Source organism: Bos grunniens, chromosome 3 (genome assembly GCF_055505025.1).
Source record: "Bos grunniens cultivar Pamir isolate PY7600 chromosome 3, Bosgru_T2T1.0, whole genome shotgun sequence".
Taxonomy (NCBI): Eukaryota; Metazoa; Chordata; class Mammalia; order Artiodactyla; family Bovidae; genus Bos; species Bos grunniens.
This window is the reverse complement of record NC_141167.1, coordinates 5,338,702-5,350,078: the sequence shown is the minus strand read 5'-3', so window position 1 is coordinate 5,350,078 and position 11,377 is coordinate 5,338,702. Positions and strand designations below refer to the sequence as shown.

The 11,377-nt window shown below is 52.4% G+C and overlaps 1 long non-coding RNA gene across 1 annotated transcript; it reads right to left on the bottom strand.

Annotated features, from left to right (window-relative positions):
- Positions 1–1,679: 1,679 nt before the first annotated feature.
- On the bottom strand, positions 1,680–10,011 carry LOC147374886 (uncharacterized). The gene is made up of 3 exons (XR_015161490.1): positions 9,730–10,011; positions 9,232–9,306; positions 1,680–4,278 (listed from the first exon to the last, which is right to left on the bottom strand). It is a non-coding gene; the product is annotated as an uncharacterized LOC147374886 (long non-coding RNA).
- Positions 10,012–11,377: the final 1,366 nt, after the last annotated feature.

The window sequence follows — 11,377 nt, the reverse complement described above, 5'->3', positions numbered from 1 at the left end:
ACAAACTGGGACGAGGCCCCGTGGACATCGGGGTTCAGTGCTCTGATTGAGTAGCAAGAAATTCCAAATCACAGACAGCCGGCCTTTTCTCGGGGTCTCCCCAGGAGAGAGCAGCTCAGCAGTGTGACCCCATTTTTTAGGAATGTGGGAATTCTGCCTTTGTTGGGCTTCTCCTGTGAGGACACTGACCATCAATCATGGGTCCAGGAGACTTTCTGTCTAAGTTAAGCCTGGCATCGCAGAATCTGGAGTCTCACGTGAATCTGGCCTGAATGGGCTGAGTGACGATAGTGGATTAGCTCAGGAAGGTCCCCAAAGTTCCCTCCCGGAAGGACCAGGCTTCATTATGAAGCTCCAGGAGGGTACCTCTGTATGGGTATGAGTCACCGAGATCTCATCTCTCCTGAGCAATGGTAGCTAAATGTTTGAAACGATCCACCCAGTATTCAAAAACACTTCACTTCCCTTTGTCTGTGGTCTTGGACCCTCCAAGGAAAGCTCCTGTATACCTTTGACAGTGTATCCAGGCAGTGCCTGCCAGGACTCTAAAATACTGATAACACGGCCATTTAATATGGAATGATGCTAGTTTGGGGAAGGTCTGATAGGAAATTAAATTATTTATTGTAGGCAGTCTGTATTTGCAGCAAGTTTTTTGCTTTCTGGGTGATTAATGACGGCTTGACTCTTCCATAAAATGCTAAGGGTTTTCTTCCCTGGTATCAGCTCTTACACTCACTCACACACATACATGTGGCTTCGTTACTATCTGGGAACTAACACAGGCATCATGGACATGGCTTCCACGTTCATGTCTAGGATGGCCTAGCCAAAGGCTGGACCACAGCGTGGAGGTCTGCCTTTGAGAAGACGGGGACCTCGGCCAGAGTTGGGGCAGCTGAGCATGAAGTCCAAAGAGCCCTCAGTGCTCGTGTCCTGGGGAATCTTGGAGATTCTCAGTTTCCTCATTTATAAAGTCGGATGATAATAGTTCCTGCTTCACAGGGTTCCTGAGATGGTCAAATTCCACAGACCCTGCAGAGTGCTATCAGCTGCCTGGGGCACACAGAGCCCGTGCTCAGGTCCGGAGCCCCTCTTCCACAGCCTCTGGGCGCAGTCTGCATTTTCTGTGCAAGAAACAATGCATTCCAGAGAAATATGGAGAGTGAATACCTGCCCGCGGGCGGAGACTGAAGGAGTGGGGCACGCCTGCCTCAACTGGGTGCTTTTGTCCCCTGGGAACAACGGGCAGGGTCTGGGGACATTTTTGGTTGTCTCTCCTGCAGGTGAGGACACTATGGGCACCTGGTGGGTGGAGGCGAGGGAAGGGGCAGGGCATCCTACAGTGAGCAGAGGGCACCCAGGAAACTACTGCTGGCCCCAGGTGTCAGCAGGGCTGAGACGGAGGGACCTGGTCTCAGATAAGCCAACCGTGAGACACGAGAATTCTGGCTGCTATTCATTGCTGACCTTCCATCTGTTCAGAGCAGGTCCTCGACGGTCCTGGGGCTGGGGGTACATCCTAGGGGGTCCCCGGAGCCCCCAGCTCCCCTTTCCTTGCCCCTCAACGCTGCAGAAGGACACTAGCTGACAGGTGAGGGCAAGGCGCACCTTCAGGGCTTGTGCAGGACGCGGACTGAGAGGCTCATGGCACCTGAAGAGAGTTTAATGTCACAGGATTCAGACCGAAATTCTCATTTTAATTTCACAAATTTGGTTCATTACTAGTTTACATTAAAGACACTTGTGAAAAAGGCACAGGCAAATAAACTAGTCAACATTTGAGGTGCCCCTAGGAGGTTTTATCTTTTTTATTTTTTGCAGTAACTGTAAACACCTTTAAAGCAGGAAGGAAGAAAAATGAACATTCGATTTACAAAGCAAGGAAGACATCAGAACTAAAGGAATTTGTGAAGAGAGTAGGATGAATAAAGCAATTTAAAAAAAAGCAGAAATAAAAACAAAATCAAGAGAATTACAATATTTAGTTTAGAAGGCTCCAGAAAGAGTGCAGTTGGTGACAGGGCTGCGTGAAGGCAGGGCAACAGATTCGATTCTGCGTCTCAGTAACTGGGTGATGCGGGTAACAGTCCTTCCACGAACCTCAGTTTTCTTGCCCTTAAAACGGCTTCTCCACCTTCATTAAAGGGTTCTTGCAGAGGTCAGAGGTGTGCGTGTGCCAATAAACACGGCTGAGTGACGGGATAAAGGGGTGAGTCAGTGGTTTACCCCTCTGAAGCACCTCTGAAGCCACACCAAGACTTCCCAAGCTTGGGGCAAGATTCCTTCCCTGTCCCAGTGCTTCCACGCTCTGCGGCTCGGAGTGTCTTCGATGTCGCATCTCGAGGGCGCCCTGTGCTTTGCAGGCCTGTGTGAAGTCTGCACGCGTTCACGGTCGCCATCCCTGCTGTCAGCCACTGTCCATCGGCCTCGTCTGGGTTTCCCAGGCTTGCGCTTCCCAAGGACTGAGATGACTGGCCGTGGGAGGAAGGCTCTTCACGGCGGGGGCCGGGGGGGCGCATTGCTGGCTATCTGTAGGGTGTGTGACAAGCAATAGGCAACGTTGGTGTTTTTCTTAATTTCCGAAGCTTCATTTCTGCTGGCTTTTCATATGCTTATTCACTCAGCCTTTTCCATGCGGGATTCAGAAGGGCTGACTATCATGTCATTTCTCCCGACCGGTTGGGGTAGGGGGTGGAATAAAAGAGGGGGTGAAAAAAAAGGGGGGCTTCATCAGCCATTTGTTAGAATATAATGTTCAGAAGCAGTAGAATGGAAAAATCTGAATTTCCATAGTTATTTCCGGAACTAAACTGATTAAAATCCTTTCCTAGGTAGATCGGAATCTTCCCTTTAACCATGTTCAGAAGAAAAGGCCGAGAGAGGCATTGTGGCGAGGGCATTAAATCTGCTTGGGTGACTCAGAATGCGGGTTGGCACGGCGGCGTGTCACGGGGCGCGTCGAAGACCCAGCGAGTCGGTGGCCGTGGTGTGTCTGAAAGGGCCTGGGCCTCACGCTACCACGCTGAATTTGCTTCCTTTTAGGCTTTCACAGCAAAGTGTTTGAAGCTGAGCCTTTCATTCCTTTTCGCGGGGCTGTCGTCAATAGGAAGAACGCATTAAGGTCCCCCCATCGCTGCCTTTCTCAGGATCGTGGTTAAAGTGGGGATTGTGTTTTAGGCTGTGCTCTAATGAGAATTTGAATTTCGTGTGGAGCTGGAGTGTCAATGAAAAATCGCCCGTTGCCCAGCTGTGTAGCCTGTGAATATCTTTCCCTGTGGTTTATTCCGCCCTGGCTCCTGTTAATTTATTCAATCACGGATCAGGCCATCGTTATTGAACGCCTGTGGTGTGCCAGGCACTGGGCTCAACTTTAAAATGTTAGAGACAGCTAGGGCTTTGGTTTTTCCTTTTTAATGCTTAAATTTTATTTTTTAGTTTTTTGGCCATGCCATGCAGCATGTGGGATTTCAGTTCTCTTACCAGGGATCGAACCTGTGCCTCCTCAGTCGGAAGCATGGTCTCTTAACCACTTGACTGCCAGGGAAGCCCCTGTTTTTCTAGTTTTCTATGATCCCAGCCTGGAAGGGGAGATGGATGACAAGACGCAGAGACGTTGTTACTGGCAGCATGGTAAGAAGACTCTGGGGAGGCTCAGAGCTGAGAGGACGCAGCGATTCGCCCCAGGAGGAATGGGGGAATGTCTGCGAAGAGCCGCCCTGCCCCATCTCCATCTGAGGGTGGCTGGGACTCCAGCAGGCAGGCCCTTGGAACAGGGTATGGGCTGGCAGTCCCCAGGACAGCTTTGGGAATGCTGTCACTGCTAAAAGGAAACACTTCCAGGAAAAGTGAAGGTGTCTAAGGTGTCCAGAAGTCAATCAGCGCTGACGCTATTAAGCACTGTGTGATAGGAGCCTGTTTCTAGGTCAGAAGCCAAGGTCATCAGGGCCACGCCCATCCTGAGGACAGAAGATGGGGTTTCAGGACAAGGACTTGGGCAAAGGATGGAGGCTCTGGGGAACATGTGCTCGCCTCTCAACAGCTGTGGGATGGACCACTGGACCCGTGTTTCAGTGGGATGGGCGGTCCTCGGAGAGCCTGGACTCCTGCCCTGCTCAACGTCTGACTGCAGTCAGTAGGCTGACCACGGTTGGAAGGTCTCTGGCCGTTCCGGGCGGCGGGAGCAGAGAGCATGTTTTAAAGCTGAGCTCTCAGGGTCTCTTCTAGTCGGCCAGTTCCCAGGGTTTCCACAGCATCTCTCCCCACTCCCCACGGGGTCTGTAAATGAAGGAGTCTTGGATCATCTGCCATGAACACAGCACAACTCAGGCACCGCCGAGAGGAGCCAGGAGCGTGCAGTGCCCCAGGAGGGGTGCTCCCAGCTGCCCACCTTCTGCACCTGGTCTGTGCGTTTGGCTACAAAGACTGGACCTGGAGCCCCAACCTGCTTTCTTTGGGATCTGGGGTTCCTGATCCATGAGAGTCCTGGGGGTGCCCTGGAGGGCATGTGGCCACTGTAGGGGTATGGGGCTTCAGTCAGGATGGACTCCAATGCAGATGCTGCACCCAGGCCGAGACCCTTCCCCAGGAAGGCCCCACTCACAGGCTCCAGATGGGCATGTCTTGCGGGGACACCGATCAGCACCTCGGGGATGCTCCTGCCCGTTGATGGGGTGGACATGGTCAGCCCGGGTCCTGATTCCCAGCCCAGCTCCGCACACACGGGACCCAGTGTGGACTGAGCTCCAGTCAAGCCCTTCTCCCCGTTTGCCTGCTTGTTGGTTTTGGTCTCTGACTTTCACGTGAGGGTTTTTTTCTCGAATAGCTCCTGCTCTTTGGTGACCGAGCCACAGTCTACAATGAGACTCCGTGCGCTGGGGGGGCCCTGGCGTCCAGCAAAGCTTGTGGAAGAACTCACGGATGGACCGAGACGCTTCACCTTGGTGCTCTGAGTGTGAGGGCCTGGGGGGCTTTATCTCTCACGGGTCTGTTATTCCAGACCCTCCTCCAGTCTTGGGTGTGTAAGCCTGATTCGTGGCCCCCTGGAGAAGGACCCAGGGAAGGGGAATGGGAAGAGGGCTGGCGGGTGAGACTCACCTCGGGGGGCACTTTTTATCAGCCGCCCCTTTCTTTACCCCTTTGTCCTGTACCCACCAAGTCTTACCATCCAGGGGGATACGTTTGTTTACTGGCTCTATTTTCAAGACGATCTGCTGTGCCTGAGGTCCCAAAGCCCAGACCCCGATTCAGTTCCCCCACAGGACACCCTTACTCTTCTGTCTGGATGGAGACAGAGTACGAAGCAGGGGCGGGACAGGAGGGTCTAAGATGGTGTGTTTTCAGCCTCATCCAGCGGCGCCTTAGGAAATGTTAAACAACTCCTTTCTAGAGGAGAAATCAGGCCTGGTGTCTAGTGTCTGCCGATTCCCGGGTGGCCAATGTTCCCCTGGAGGCCCGTCTCCAGCCGCCATGTGCCGTCCCTGGAGGCGGAGTCTGTCGGAGACGCTTGTGCCACGCCCACCACGTAGATTCAAGAGCCCGGGTCCCCTCGAGAAAGGACGTAGCGAAGCGTGATGGAAGAATTAGGAAGTGATGCGTTCTGAGGACCTTCTACATGGTTTTACAGAAAATGCTTTAAATTCTAAGTTTCTGTGATTTAAGTGTCGATGATGGCCGCTTTCAAAAGCTGACTCACAAAAGTCCTGAACGTGTTGCCGCTGGTTCTCGCAAACTGGTGTGAACTGCAGGTCGAACACCTCACCACTGGGCCTCATCCCCCACTCACTGGTACGTGGGAGCTCAAGCTTCTAAGGCTTTCTGGAACTTGTGGTGTAGATAGGTTTGTTTCTTTGTGATTTCTCCCCCTGCAGGCCTTTTGATTTCTTTCCAGTTTTAAAAGCTGGAAAGCAAAAGATGTGGTGAAGGTAAACGAGTGTGCAGAGTCGCACAGGGTTGAGTGGGCGCGCGTGCACACATACCGATACACACGTGCGTGTGTGTGTTTGCATGTGTTTTTACTTTCTCTGCTGCCCTGTGGTAAGGCTTTGGGAAGGTGTGCCAGGTGTTCCTTATTGTACTTTATAGCTTTACATTAAAACTCCCTGTTCCGATTTCTCCTCCTGACTGGGATGGGGTAGGAGCGGGTGAAAGAGTGCTGTCCGCCTGCTGTGTCACACGGCAAGTTCAAGCTCAAGTGAACTGTCTCCTGGGCTGGTCTGTCCTCACAGTCTGCAGCCACCCCGCCATTCTCCCACCAGGGCCTTCAGCTTAAGACCTTTCTAGGTTTCTTTGGTTGGTTGGTCCCTTACCTTACCTCTGTCCATCCAGCTCACTCTTCATGGGAATGTCAGAGTCATTCTCCCAAATGTTTGGCACTAAAGGTTTGACTCCTGCAAACCGCGGTTTTGGGGACCCCTGGGCACTGGCTCCTGGCCACCCTGGGCCAGAGGCTGGGCCAGTGAGAGGGCGGGAGCCAGGCTGTCCATCCTCCCAGTCTCTGCTTCAGTCACTGTCTCCAGCGGGGCCCACATTGTCTCTATAATCTTAATTCCCACTGGCTGTGCCTGACCACAGAGCCGCTCCCGCTGGGTGGCCTTGGTCTCTGCTCAGGTACCACCTCCACCCCAGTACTGATCTCCAGGTGGCCTCGTCAGCCTTGAATGACTCTTTAGCAGGGTCAGCACTGTTTACCAAGTTCCCCGTACTACGTGCTCTGGAAGAATCGCTGCCTTTGAACTGTGATGCTGGAGAAGACTCTTGAGGGTCTCTTGGACAGCCAGGAGATCAAACCAGTCCATCCTAAAGGAGATCAGTCCTGAATATTCATTGGAAGGACTGATGCTGAAGCTGAAGCTTCAATACTTTGGCCACCTGATGCAAAGAGCTGACTCATGGAGAAGACCCTGATGCTGGGAAGGATTGAAGGAGAAGGGGACAACAGAGGATGAGATGGTCAGATAACATCACTGAGTCAGTAAAACATCAGTTTGAGCAAACTCCGGGAGATGGTGGACGACAAGGGAGCCTGATATGCTGCAGTCCATGGGGTTGCAGAGTCGGACACGACTGAGCGACTGAACTGAACTTGAGTAGCCTGCTGTCTACTCAAGGACAGGCGTGGGGTCCTTGTTCCTGGCCAGACTCTGAATCAGTGAATCCTGCCTTTGAACCTGACGAAGTCTCCTGCCCTTGGTAGGGGAGTGCAGGGGCATTCCTGATGCCCACTCCGTGCTCCCACCCCCTCATGCTTGACATTTTTCTTCTCTGTTTTCTTTTTAGTAAATTCTGTACTCAACACTAACATGGGTAAAGAAAGAAAGAAAGTGAAGTGGCTCAGTCGTGTCTGACTCTTTGCAACCCCGTGGACTGTAGCCTATGAGGCTCCTCTGTCCATGGGATTTCCCAGGCAAGAGTACTGGAGTGGGTTGCCATTTCCTTCTCCAGGGGATCTTCCCAACCCGGGGATTGAACCCGGGTCTCCCGCATTGCAGGCAGACACTTTACCTTCTGAGCCACCAAGGAAACCCAAAGCTCCACCTCATTTCCAATGCTGCCCATGCAGAATCCTGGGACCTAGAACACCTCCTTGCTAGCGCTCAGGGCTGAACCTCTTGCTTGATGGTGCCCAAAGGCCTCGGTGCTGGCAGAGGCACCAGCTATGCAGAGGCACTAACAAGCAGGCTGGAGGAGGAGACACAGCCAAGCAGAGAAGGGGAGCAAGTGACTCACGGGTGTGGAATCCCAACGGTCAGGCCCTGAGCAGCCACTGAGTAATTAGGTGGGGTCACTGGTTGCCTGCCTGGAGGCTGACTTAATCAATTTGTCATTTCTGGACGACTTGCCGCGCTCAGCTTGCTGTGGGGACCCTGCCCATTTACCTTCCTGGTTCGAGTGCCCGCTGGGTGAAACAAATCATGAGAAGACCAGCCTCGTCATCACCCTCCTCGATGACTAAACCCCAGAGCCCCAGGCTCCTTGGTCACAGGTTACAGACGGCTTCTCGTATGGCCGACTCTGGGGTTCAGGCCGGCACTTGTTTTACGAAGAATAAACAGACACAGCCCAGGGCAGGTGTCTTGGTGGAGGTTGAGGGATTGTCCTTGGGGTGTCGGATTTCAGCCGAGTTACACTCCAGGGAGCGGAGCCCTGGCTCCGTGGAGTACACGCTACCGTGAAGATGAGGGATGAAGTGATGCTCGGCACTCGGTCCCAGCGGCACTTCTCCAGGGGTGCCCAGTGCAGCCAGAGTCTCAGTGCTCGTGGAGAAAGGGTGTTCTGTGACCACCCACTTTTAGGAAGAGCTGGGCTTCCCAGGTGGAGCTACTGGTAAAGAATTTGCCTGCCAGTGCAGCAGACTCAAGAGACCCGAGTTCAATCCCTGGATTGAGAAGATCCCCTGGAGAAGGAAATGACCACCTGCTCCAGTATTCTTGCCTGGAGAATCCCATGGACAGAGGAGCCTGGTGGGCTACAGTCCCTGGGGTTGCAAAGAGCTGGACACGACTTAGCACTTGTCAGCCGCCTTGCATTGTGGGAACGACAGGTGCATCCTCCAGGGGTCGAAAAGTCTGGAGGTGAAGAACCCCTTTCAGCTCTGGTGGCCGTGGGACCCATTCCTTACTGGTCAGGTGTTTCTGGCCCCGGAGCTGGTTTTGCCGGCAGCGCTCACGTGGAACATGGCAGAGTTTCTGAGCCTGGCATCAGGTATCAAAAATGCTCCCTGGGGAGGTCTGAAGCCAAAGCAAATCCTGGGCTCCACTTGTGGATGTTTTGGTTTAGGAACTCCTGGGTGGACCCCACAATCCAGGCCTTTTAAAACTTCCCTGGAGAGTCTCATGATCACTCAGGTTAGGATGTGGACTCCAACACCCAGAGGAGCATTTTGGTGGCCACAGAGTCCTGGAGTTGAGTTTTTCTTTCTGGTGAGTCTGAGCACCCACAGGCAAACAGGGAAGGCTAGTGGTGGTCTGAGTCCGTCTTAGATCTACCCTGGGCAGTGAGCATCTTGGGAAACTCGGCCTCAGCAGAGTCACCAGCGTGATGGGGTCATCACGCTTTTCAAGAGCTGGGAAGACAGCTGTTGGGCAAGTAACTTTGCATCAGTGGCTTGCAGTGAAATTGGGAGACTGCGCAAAAATTGTGAGATTGGGCGGGTCTGAATTGCTGAGTTAGCAGCTCTCCCTTTGGGAAGTGGAGGGGAGGAGAGGGCCTCCTTTGTGATTATTTACTCACCCTTGACCTGCACAACATCCAGGAAAGTGCTTCTAGTACATTTCCACCCATCCTGGGAAATGTGTCCCACGTCACCTGGGAAAATCAAGATGGAAGAGACATCTGAACTGAGGATGGGCCCACTTAGAATCACTTGAGGAAGAGCCTGAGGCTGTGGATTCGAACTGATCCACCGGCACCTTTAGTCACAGGGGAGTGGCAATTAGTTCTGTTTCCAGGCCACCGAAGGCAAGCATGAACAGCCAGGGGTAACGCTGGGGGCAAGTGGGCCGGGCCATCTGAAATCTTGTGCCAAAATCATCACGCAGGTTAGAAAGTGTTAGTCCCTCAGCCATGTCAGACTCTTTGTGACCCGATGGACTGCAGCCCTCCAGCCTCCTCTGTCCATGGGATTCTCCAGGGAAGAACAGTGGAGTGTGTTGCCGTGCCCTCCTCCAGGGGACCTTCCCAACCCAGGAACTGAACCTAGGTCTCCTGCACTGCAGGCAGATTCTTTACTGTTGAGCCCTCAGGTAGGACAGAAGGACCCACAAAAACTGAGGCTGTCGTACTCTCATAGAATCAGGTCCCACTGAGCAGTGGTTCCAGTAGACCCAGAAGCAACAGCACCCCGGGCTGGGGAGCCCCGAGGGGAGTGGAAGCTGGGCAGGACAGGACTCCTTGCAGCTCTTATGAACCTCATGTGGTTAAGCTTGGCTGCACAAAAGAATTTGTAAATCAGTGGAACAAGTCATGTTTAATAAGTGGCCAGATCTCAGCCTCAAATGAAGTTCAGATCTGTTTTAAATGGGTCAAAATCTTGCTTAGCTCACCGAGTACTTCCTTGTATGGAAAACGCTGGAATTTATTAATCATATTCTGCATGCATGAACTATTCTACCTCCCCACCCACACCATCAAGGTGCCTCAGGTGCATTGTCAGCAGACAATGCAGAAAGGGGCGTGGGTGGAAAACTCAGGTCTAAAGTGAAACAGAGAGATGTGAAGCCATCACCAAGCCCTGGAGTCTGGCGGGGGCGGGGGAGGGGGGGGCGTCTTGCAGGTCTGGGTCTTACTCTCTGTCTCTGTGTGACTTTGGGAGAGTTACACAGCACCTCAGAGCTCTGGTTTTGATGACCATCACGTGGGAATACAGTTGCTGACTTTTTCATGGGGTTGTTTTGATGACTAATTCAGAGAAAGTACATTCACTCTACGGCATGATGTCTGATCCGCGTGTTCACTCAGGACGGGATCAGTGTAGACACAGAGGTTACGGTCCCTCTGGGTTCCTGTGCCCCATGGATCTGTCTCTCTTCATTTTCTGTGTCCTCAGTTTGACGTGAGTGCGCTGAATCAGGAACCAGGTCGTCGCTGCCCACCCAGCACCCAGCACCGTGCCTGCTGTGCCAGCCACTCAGAGCACAGCCGTTGAATAAACAGATGAATGAACAGAAGAAGGGTTGGCGCTTTTAACGCTAAGCCCCAAGCTCTTCACGCCACAGTCTGCTGCCTTTAGAGAGATGCTGTGACAACAAACACCGAAAGCAGGAACACTGGTTTAAATCCATTAGACAGTGGCATCCTGGGCCACGTCCTCTAGACGCATTCAGAGACGATCCCCAGGGGCCCTGGAGGCTGCAGTGCGCCCCCTAGTGTTCCCTGTCCCCTTGGTCTCCCATAGGGTCCAGTGGTTTCCCACTCAGACCTGAAAACCAAGACACTGAGTAGGTTATGGGTTTTCTTTTCTTTGTGCGAAAGTAAAAGAAATACCTCCATGTGCTTTAGCTTATAAAGTAGTATAAAGCCCACATGATTCAAAGAAAAAAAACATTATGCTTTATTATGATTTATAATGATAAGTCGTAATACTGACTGGTATCTCAGTCGGCAAAGAATCTGCCTGCAGTGCAGGAAACCTGGGTTCGATCCCTGGGTCAGGTAGATCCCCTGGAGAAGGAAATGGGAAATTCCATAGACAGAGGAGCCTGACGGGCTACAGTCCATGGGGTCACAAGAGTCGCACATGACTTAGTGACTAATAAGTCACTAATAAGTCACCACCATAATGGAAAAGAACAAAAAAAGAATGTATGTAGATAATAATGGAATCACATTGTTGTATAGCAGGAATGAACACAACATTGTAAATCAACTCTGAAGATGA